Below are 10,690 nucleotides of genomic sequence, written 5' to 3'. Positions count from 1 at the left end.
AAGGTTCATAAGTACAGTAAACAATATCAAGGGTCTATCAACAGATAATCCTTCACTACACACCACATCTGTACTTGGGGCATTCTTGCAGACCCATTAGCGAATGTAACAGAATTCCCCAGGATGAAAATTTGATATTCTTTCAGTTATTGTGTGCTGCAACTGCAAACAAAGTTTCATGGGATTTATACAACCTCTCAACTGGAGGCACAGTGGGCATCACCATCCCCAAATCCTCAAGATTAGGGAATGAAGAGTGGTCAAAAGTATACTTACTATTATTCTACTCTAAACTTATTGTTATTTTAGCAATGGAAGAGCTTTTGTCACTGATATGGAGGCAGTGGCCCCTGGAGGTTCTGAGGAGAGGGAAAGGGAAAAGTAGGTGTAATATGGGGGCATTTTTGGGACATTGGAATTGCCCTGTATACTGTTGTAAGGATGGATACAGGCCCTTATGTATTTTGTCATAACTTACAAAATTGCGTGGGTCAGAGTGTCAACTACAATGTTAACTTTAATCTATGGTTAGTGGCAATGATTCAAAATGTGTTCATCAATTGTAACAAGTGCACCACACTAATGAAGGATGTTGTTAATGTGGTAAAGTGTGGGAGCGGGACGAATTGGGGCATATGGGAATGTAATATATTTCTTATGTAACATTTATGTAATCTGAAGTTTCTTTAAAATCAAAATTTTTGACAAAGCACACCGCTAGATGTCTTACAGAATTTTAGTAGAGTTTTTAAGTAGATATTTCTATATTTTCTGTTTGCCCTTAGGCCCAAATCCAGGGGATAGTTGTTTTTAACATATTTTTTATCTGTATCAGTGGATAACAATGTACCAGAAGTCCTCAATGACATAGGTCTCGTTGAGCTGTTCTCTTTAAAATGTATTTTCTAGTACCTATGTTGTTCTCTCTTTCTATGTGTGCTTTTCTGTGTCAATCTCTCCATCTACATTTTATTTCTATGAAATCTTTCATTAATGACTGTGTTTATTTGCACATTAAGTGTCTCCATAACTTTCTCTCTGTATCTCAGACTTTGTGACAAATTTCTGCATGTGAGTGTGTCTTCAGAATAGAGGCAGCTGCTGGAATGTGACAAAACTGTGGTCTACAGGATGAAGCCTTGGAGGGCTGTACTACCAGGGAAAGTTCTCTCATTTGTGATGAAAAGCTTTCTTTTTTAAGATTTCTTTTATTAATTTATTCTCCCCACTCACTGCTTACCTTTGATGTCTGTTGTCTGTGCCCATTTTCTGTCTGCTCTCTCTGGCACTCGTTTCTCTTTTGGCAGCAGGAGGCAGAGAACCCAGGACCTCCCATGAGGTAGGCAGGAGCTCAATCACTTGAGTCACATTTCCTTCTGTGATGGGACGCTTTTTTAAAAAGTTATTTTTAATTGTATTTTTAAAAAATTTATAGATCACAAAAAATGTTTAAATTAAAAAATATGAGGTTCCCATATATTCAACCGCCCACTCCCCCCACATCAACTACCTCTTTCATCATTGTGGCACATTCATTGCATTTGGAAAATACATTTTGGAGCACTGCTGCACCACTTGGATTATAGTTTACTTGTAGAATACGCTCTCCCCTAGTTCAGTCAGTGGATTATGGTAGGATGTCTAATGTCCTGCATCTGACCATGCAATTTCATTTACGAAACGTCAAGTATAGAAAATGCCCCCACTTCACAACTCTTCTTCCCTCTTCTTGTGCTCAGCAACTACAGTGGCCACTGTTTCCGTGTCAATGATACAATTTCTGCCATTAACAATAGTACTGTAGTAGAATACAAGTAAGTCCAATCTAATCCATATTTTATTCCTCCATCCTGTGGACCCTCGGATGTTTATGTCCACTGCACCTCTAAATCAAGAGGGACTTAGATCCCACAAGGCTGATGGATGTGATTCTCTTGTTTGCAGTTGTAGGCACTCTTGGTTCCCTGCTGTGGTGGTTAACCATCTTCACCTCCCTGTTAGCTGGTCTGGGTAAGTCCAAGAAAATCAAGAGTAGGTGTCGCAACTACACTGAGGCTCAGGGTAGAGCTGGCACATGCCAGTCCAGAGATTCAAATCTCTTGTGTATACACCAAACCAGAGCTAACCATAAGTTCAGTAAAAGTGACAGAAGAGACATGTGTAGAAAGGTCACATCTGAGTCCAACTTCATCACACTCAGGAGCACAAATTCCAAAGTACAGCCCACCAACAAGGCACTGAACTCCAGATTCATCTGCCATCACTGTAGAACCCATGTGTCTCTGTAGCCCTCAGGAGCACCAGTACCTGGTGTTGCATCTACTTTGTCTGTTTCTGGGATCCTGCTGAGACATGCGTAAGTGCGACTCCTCTGCTGACCTTCTGACTCTTTTTGAAGTATCTTGACAATATAAATTCATTTGTCTTTACCATTTTCCCCCTTTATGCAAGATCTTTTTCTAGTTGCATCACTGGCTGGGGATTAGTAGTAATCCCTCGGCAGCAGGGAGGTTGATTTGCGGGAGTCATGTCTCACACTACGGGGAAGGTAATGGATTTCATGCTGAATTTGCTTAGAGAGTGGCCATATTTGAGCAACATGAGGCTCTGAGGAGGTAATTATAGGTGCACTGCCCCACTAGGCCTAGTTGGAATTATAGACACACAGGCTCATATGCACAGTCATCAGCATCAAGGGCTCATCACTGGACCATCCTCCCTCACTGGTCTTTGCCCTTGCACTTGGGGCATTGTTCCTGTTTCATTGGGGAATGTGACAGAGCTCCCCTAGCTAGAAACTCAGCACTTCTTCAGTTGTATTTGTAAACTCTACTATGAAAATTACCAATAAATATCAGAACATTTTTATATACCCTATAAACATGTCCTGGAGAACTCCATCCCAACCATGTGTCCACCATCAATAGCACCCCCCACTAGGGTTCCTCTCTTGCCATAGTTCAACCATTCTGTGGTCCAAAATTTCTTCAAAAATGAAAGCTAATATATTGCCAGATTCAATTAGTAGGAAAATGAAATAGTAATGATAGGATTAAAGGTTAGAAATGGAATAGATATTAATTCAGAACACTAAATTAAAGTAAAAAATAAATTGAGGTATTAAAAAATGAAAATTGTCATAACACTTTGTTTTTGACATTTTGCCTTTCATCATTGTACAGGGGTTGCCCTGTGTGTACATTGGCAAGGAAATTTCATTCATTCCTTCCTCAGTGTCTACATCCTTTTTCTTTTTAATTTTTAATTTTTTCTTCAAAAAAGTTTTAGATCAATTTCAGTCACATATACAATATAGGAGACTCACATATATCCAACATCAAACACTTATCCCTTCCCCAGCAATGATGTGTTTACATGTTCATATTTTATTTACTGCAGCTGATGTAATGATATTGAAAGATAGCTACCAAACATGGTTCCATTTTGGCTTACGTTTTGGTTTACATCATTGATTATATTTTAGACTGTACACTTATCTAAAATTTAGCTATATTATGGCTTATATTATGATTTAAATTTTAGACTATACACTTTTATATACTTTTGGTAAAATTTAACATGACCTATATCCATCATTGCACAGTCTTGTGGAACATTTCCATTGTCACCCAGTTACCCCCGCTTCCATCTATTCTGTTCCTCTCTGCACCTCCCCTCAGAGCCCACATTAACAACCAAACTTGACTGCTTGTGGGACCACATTCACAGATAATTGTAGCAATGCTTGACATACTAGACTGTCCTCCCAAATTGGGAGCCACCAATTCTCTCTTGAAAAACCTTTCCCTCTGTTTGAGAAGATCAGGCCTCCCCAGGATAGGAGTACACCTTCCCACTTATAGTATGGGTCTCTACCCAAAGATATAACACATTATGAGAAGATAAACACTCACAAACTCCTTAGCAGCCTACCTCTGTGCCAGAAGACCCCATTAAGTATCTTAAACAAGTAATCCTTCCTTATATTTTCTAAAGAGTTTTATCAACATTATTATTTTAACAACATACTCGACAATCTCCCATGTTCATCTGCTCCCCCCACCTTTCCCCTAATTCCTTGGGCCATATGACACATTCTCCTAACCCTTGGCCCCTCAAACCTGCCAAGCCCCACCCAATAGAATCCCTATGCCCCCATTTTAACTCTTCCCTTTATTTACCTCCACTTTATCATAGATTTCACCCATGTAGGCATCAGTTCACAACCTTCCTCTCTCCCCACCCCCACCACCAATTTCCTGTAAGCCTATCTTCCAGTCTCTAGCTCCTGAGACAGTTTGGTTTGCTTACTTCATACTAGAGAGGTCATGTCATATTTGTCCTTCAAGGCATGGCTTGCTTCACTCAACATAATGTCCTCAAGATCCATCCACATTATCCCAAGTTTTAGTACTGTATTCCTTCCTACAGCTGAGTAGTATTCCAGTAGTATATCACATTTTGTTTATCCATTCACCTGTTGATGGGCATTTTGGTTGATTCCAAATTTTGGCAATAGTGAATAATGCTGCTATGAACATTGGGGTGCACATATCAGTTTGTGTTCTTGTTTTCAGTTCTTCTGGATATATACCCAGGAGTGGAATTGCTGGGTCATGTGGTAAATCTCCAGCTAGTTCTTTGAGGAACTGCCAAACTGTCTTCCAGAATGGCTGGATCCCTCTGCATTCCCACCAGCAGTGGATGACTGTTCCCATTCCTCCACATCCTCTCTAACACTTGTAGTTTTCTGTTTTTGTAATAGCCGGCAGTGTAAGTTGTGTTAGATGGTATTTCATTGTAGCTTTGATTTGCATTTCCCTAACAGCTAGTGATTTTGAGCATCCTTTCATGTGCTTTTCAGCCATTTGTATCTCTTCCTTGGAGAAGCATTTGTTCAAATATCTTGCCCATTTTTTAAATGAGTTGTTTTTCTTTTTATTTTTGAGATATAGAGTTTGTTTATATATATAAGGTTTCAGTCTCCTACCAGTATATGGTTACCAAATATTTCCTCCCATTGGGTAGACTGCCTTTTCACTTTCTTGACAAACTCCTTTGAGGTGCAAAAGGCTTTAATTTTCAGGTGGCTCCATTTATCTACTTGTTCTTTTGCTCTTTGTGCCCTTGGTGTGAAGTTCATGAAGCCATTTCTTATTGCAATGTCCTGTAGAGGCTTTCCTACATTCTTTTCAAAGATCTTTAAGGCCTTGGCTCTTATATTTAGGTCTTTACTCCATCTTGAGTTGATTTTTGTGTCAGGTGTGCGATGGTAATCCTCTTTCATTCTTTGGCATATGGATATCCAGTTTTCCAAGCAGTATTTGTTGATAAGGTCATTCTCTCCCAGGTGAGTGGGCTTGGTGGCATTGCCAAATATGAGATGAATGTGTATATGAGGATCTATATCAGAACTCTCAATTCAGTTCCATTGGCCAGTATGTCAATATCATGCTGTTTTGACCACTGTCACTTTGTAGTATATTTTAAAGTCAGGTAGTATAATTGCTCCAATTTCATTTTCATTTTTCTTTTTCATTATGTCTTTGGCTATTTGGGGCCTCTTTCTTTTCCAAATAAATTTCATTGTTAGTTTGTCTAGTTCTTTAAATAATGCTGTGTTGATTTTTATTGGTATTGCATTAAATCTGTAGATCAGTTTGGATATGATAGATGTCTTAATGATAGTTAGTCTTCCTATCCATGAACAGGGAATATTCTTCCATTTATGTAAGTCTTCTTTGATTTCTTTTAACAGTATTGTGTAGCTTCCTGTGCATAAGACTTTTATGTCTTTAGTTAAATTTATTCGAAGGTACTTGATTTTTTTTATTTACTACATTAAATGGTATTTGTTTCTTGAATTTCCTCCTCAGATTGCTCATTACTGGTGTACAGAAATGCTAGTGATTTTTGCATAGTGCTCTTATAACATGACGCATGACTAAACTCATTTATAATTTCCAGAAGCTTTCTTGGAGATTTCTCAGGGCTTTCAAGGTTTAGGATCATGTCATCTGCAAATAGAGAAATTTTGACTTTGTCCTTTCCTACTTGAATGACTTTTATATCTGACCTTACCGCAGTGCATGAGCAAGCACTTCTAACACAATGTTAAATAGGAGGTGTAATAGTGGGCATCTTTTTCTTGTTCCTGATTTTAGGAGGAAAGATGTCGGATTTTACAATTGTAAATGATGGTAGCTATGGGTTTTTCATATCTACCCTTTATCATGTTCAGACAATTTCCTTCTATTCCTATCTTCCGCAGTGCTTTCATCAAGAAAAGGTGCTGTATTTTGTCAAAATGTTTTTTCTGGGTCTGTAGATATGATCATGTAATTTTTTTCCTTCTGTTTATGTGGTGCATTACATTTAATGATTTTCTTATGCTGAACCATCCTTGAATAACAAGGATGAAACCCACTTGGTCATGGAGTTTAATTCATTTAATATGTTGTTGAACATGATTAGTAAGTATTTTATTGAAGATTTCACATCTAGGATCCTTAGAGGGGTTGAGCTGCAATTTTCCTTTCTTGTGTCTTGGTTGAGCTTTGGTATTAGGGCAATGTTGGCATCATAGACTGAGTTGGACACTGTTCTTTCTATTTCCATTTTTTAAGAGTTTAGACAACATAGGTGTTAGTCCTTACTGGCATGTTTAGTAGAACTCAACTGTGAAGCCATCTGGCCCAAAGCTCTTTCTAGCTGGGAGGTTTTTAGTGACTGTTTCTCTCTCTCTACTTGTGATTGGCTTGTTGGGATCATCAATTCCTGCATTTGTCAATGCAGGCTGCTTATGTGTTTCTAGGAATTTGTCCATTTCCTCTAAATTTTCCTTCTTATTGGCATACAGTTTTCAAAGTATCCTTTTATGATAGTCTTTATTTCTTTTGGGTCAATGGTGATATCCTCATTCTCATTTCCTATTTTGTGTATTTGCATCATCTCACTTTTTTTCTTTGTTAGTCTAGCTAAGGTTTTGTCAATTTTATTGATCTTCTCAAAGAAACAGCTCTTTGTTTTGTTTATTATTTCTAGTGCTTTCTTATTTTCTATTTCATTTAGTTCTGCTCTGATCTTTGTTACTTCTTTCTTCCTTCTTCCTTTGCAGTTAGTTTTTTTTTTATTTTTTAAAAATAATTTCTCCATTGTGTGCAGTTAGGTCTTTAATTTTAACTCCTTCTTCTGTTTTGATATATGAATTTATGCCTATTAATTTACCTCTCAGAACAGCTTTTGCTGCATCCCATAAGTTTTGATATGTTGTGTTGTGATTTTCATTACTTTCAAGGTAGTTACTGATTTTCATTACTTTCAAGGTAGTTACTGATTTCTTTTGAGATATTCTCCTTCACCCACTGTTTGTCTAACAGTGTGCTTCTTAGCTTCCATATCTTGGTGCCTAATCTCAGTCTATGGTCCTTACAGATCTCCAGTTTCCCTCTACTGTGGTCAGAGAAGTTATTTTGTATGACTTCAATCTTTCTGATTTCCTTGAGACTTTCTCTGTGGCCTAGCATGTGTCCCATCTTGGAGAATGATTCATGAGTGCTTGACAAGAATGTTTATCCTACTGTATTTGGGTGTAATGTTCTGTATATGTTTATTAGGTCCACCTCCTCTAATATATGATTCCAAGTCTTTGTTTCTTTATTGGTTCTCTGTTGAGATGTTCTGTCCAATGGTGATAGTGGTGTATTAAATTACCCCACTATAATTGTAGTTATAAATCTATTCCTCCACTCAATTTTTCCAGTGTTTGCCTCATGTATTATGATGCGCTATGGTTAGGAGAATAAATGTTTATGTTCATTCTTTCTTCCTGAAAGATTACCCTTTTCAATAATATGTAGTATCTATCTTTGTCTCTCAGAAATGATTTTCTTTTAAAGTCTATATTTTGTCTGATATTAATATAGCTACTCTGGACCTTTTTTGTTTATTGTTTGCTTGTAAGGTTGTTTACCTGCCATGCACTTTCAACCTCCTTGAATCCTTGGGTTTAAGATGGGTTTCTTGCAGACAGCATATAGATGAGTTATATTTCCTTATTCATTCTTCCAATCTGTGTCCCTTGACAGGTGAGTTTATTCCATTGACAGTCATTATTATTACTCTAAAGGGAGTAACTTATATTATCCATATTTCTTTGGATATGTTTTTTTCTCTCTCTATTTTTGTCTTTTTAGTTGTTCTTACACTCTCCTACAGCTCTGTCTCTCCTGTTTTTTCTTTCATCCTGCAGAGCTCCCGTTAGTGTTTCTTGAAGGACAGGTTTCTTACTGGCATACTTTGTTAGTTTCTGTTTATCTGTGAATATTGTTAACTGTCTGTCATTTTTGAATGCCAGCTTTGCTGGATAGAGTATTCTTGGCTGGAAATTCTTTTCTTTAGTATTCGATTATGTCATACCACTGCCTTCTTGCTTCTTTGATTTTGGATAAGAAATCAACACTTAATGTTATTGAGCTTACCTTGTATGTGATGTTTCTCTTTTTTTAAAATTTTTGTTGACTTCGGTATTTTCTCTTTGTCTTGAGCATATTGGATAATTTGACAAGTATATGTCTTAGGGTAGGCCTGTTGGGATTTATGCTTTTTTGGGTGTGTTGTGCTTCCTGGACATGTACTTCCATCTCCCTCATTAGGTTTTGGAAGTATCCAGACATTATCTCCTCCAATACCCTTTGTGTGTCCTTTCGCTTCTCTTCTCCTTCTTGGATGCCTATAATGTATATGTTTGTGCATTTTGTGTTGTCATTTAGGTCCCTAAGTCCCTGCTGGATTTTCTCTGTCTTTTTATCAATCAGTTCTACAATCTGTTTGATCTCAGGTATACTGTCTGCCACATCACTGGTTCTTTCTCTGACTCTTCAAATCAGCTGTTTTTTGCTGAGAGTTATTTTTTTTTAAGATTTATTTTTATTTAATTCTCTCCCTTTCCCCCCATGCCCCAGTTGTCTGTTCTGTGTCCATTTGTTGTGTGTTCTTCTGTGTCCGCTTCTATTCTTGTCAGCAGCACCAGGAATCTGTGTCTCTATCTGTTGCATCATCTTGCTGCATCAGGTCTCTGTGTGTGTGGTGCCACGCCCAGGCAGGCTGAACATTCTATCATCTCAGCAGCTCTCCTTACAGGGTGCACTACTTGCATATGGGGCTCCACCACATGGGAAATGCCCCTGCATGGCATGGCACTCCTTATGTGCATCAGCACTGCATGCGGGCCAGTTCCACATGGGTCAAGGAGGCCCTGGATTTGAACCATGGATCTCCCATGTGGTAGGGAGATGCTCTATCCATTGAGCCAAGTCCATATTCTGAGAGTGTATTTTGATTTCTTGGAGTGTGACTTTCATCACCATCACATCCATTATCTTTTTGCATATGTTTACAATTTCCTCTGCATGCTTCCCAAGTGTTTGCATAATATTCTTAAATTCTTCCTTCACTTCATTAAATAGGCCCATGATATTTGTTTTGAGAGTTTTGATTAGTTGTTCGATGGTCTGCTCCTCTTCCTGATTTTTAGTTTGTTCATTGGATTGGGCCATGTTTTCTTGATTATTGGTATGGTTTGTAATTTTTGTTGCTGTCTGGTCATTCCTTTTATGTTGATGGGGTTTCTTAGTTGATTAGCTTCTCCATCTAGTCAAGGGGTTTATTTAGGTGCTGTTTTTATGTGTGTTTTAAGTCTTCTCTTTGACACTTTGTTCTTCTTATTTTATTTCCTTGTTGTTGTCTAAGTTCTCTTGAAGGAAAATATTATGGCCAGAGAATGCAAAAGAGGTTAGAAAAGAAAATGTATAACAGTTGTATTGATAGTAAGTGTAGGCAAAAGAACCATGTGATACCTATGGGAATGAATATTATACTCATGTAAGCTGTATAGATTTATAAAAATAAAAAAGTGGAATACCTACAATTAGATGAGAAACGGAACATGGAGAATATAGTATCAGTTAGAAGGCCAGTATTGTTAGGGGAAAGGAGAAGAGAAAAGAAAAGACAATAACATAAAGAGTGAATAAAAGATAGAAACCAAACTAGAGGTGTTAGCAATAAAAGTCAGAAAAATTTGGGCTGAACAAAAGAGGTGGAATATGAGAGAAACAACAGGAGATGGAAGAGAGATAGATGTAAAGGCATTGGTAGCCTAAATCAGTATGCACAGAAAAGAGGATATAGAGGATGAGGAAACACAGCAAACAAGGAACACTGCCTGCAGCACCTAATAGAAAGAGGGATACAGAACGGAAAAAAGAAAAGAAAAAAAGGGGTGCTCACTTCAGCAACACATATACTAAAATTGGAATGATTCAGAGAAGATTAGCGTGGCCCCTATGAAAGGATAACATGCAAATTCATGAAGTGTTCATATTTTTAGAAGCAGCTAGAAAGAGACCTCGAATAAAAGGGTCAATCAGATCTGCAGAATATCTTAGCCTACATGTTGGATCAAGTGTTAAAAACTGCTCTTTGACCTTGAATAAAAGGGGGAAGTGGCAAAGACAAATGAGTTGATATGGCTAAGGGTCTTCCAAAAAGGATCAGGAGGTCACCAGAGGGGTCACAGTTACACACACCTCAGCAGGACCTCAGAAAAAGCCAAAGTACATACAACCCTACATATTGGTTCTCCTGAAAGCTACAGAGATCCATAGGGTATATAGTCATGGCAGATGGA

The 10,690-nt window shown here is 37.8% G+C and overlaps 1 non-coding gene across 1 annotated transcript; it reads left to right on the top strand.

The window, feature by feature from the left end:
* Positions 1-10,282: 10,282 nt before the first annotated feature.
* On the top strand, positions 10,283-10,389 carry LOC139438437 (U6 spliceosomal RNA). Its single transcript, XR_011648111.1, has one exon. It is a non-coding gene; the product is annotated as a U6 spliceosomal RNA (small nuclear RNA).
* The last annotated feature ends 301 nt before the right edge of the window (positions 10,390-10,690 follow it).

Source organism: Dasypus novemcinctus, chromosome Y (genome assembly GCF_030445035.2).
Source record: "Dasypus novemcinctus isolate mDasNov1 chromosome Y, mDasNov1.1.hap2, whole genome shotgun sequence".
Classification (NCBI taxonomy): Eukaryota; Metazoa; Chordata; class Mammalia; order Cingulata; family Dasypodidae; genus Dasypus; species Dasypus novemcinctus.
Note: the sequence above shows the minus strand (reverse complement) of the source record. Positions and strands in the feature narration are given on the sequence as shown.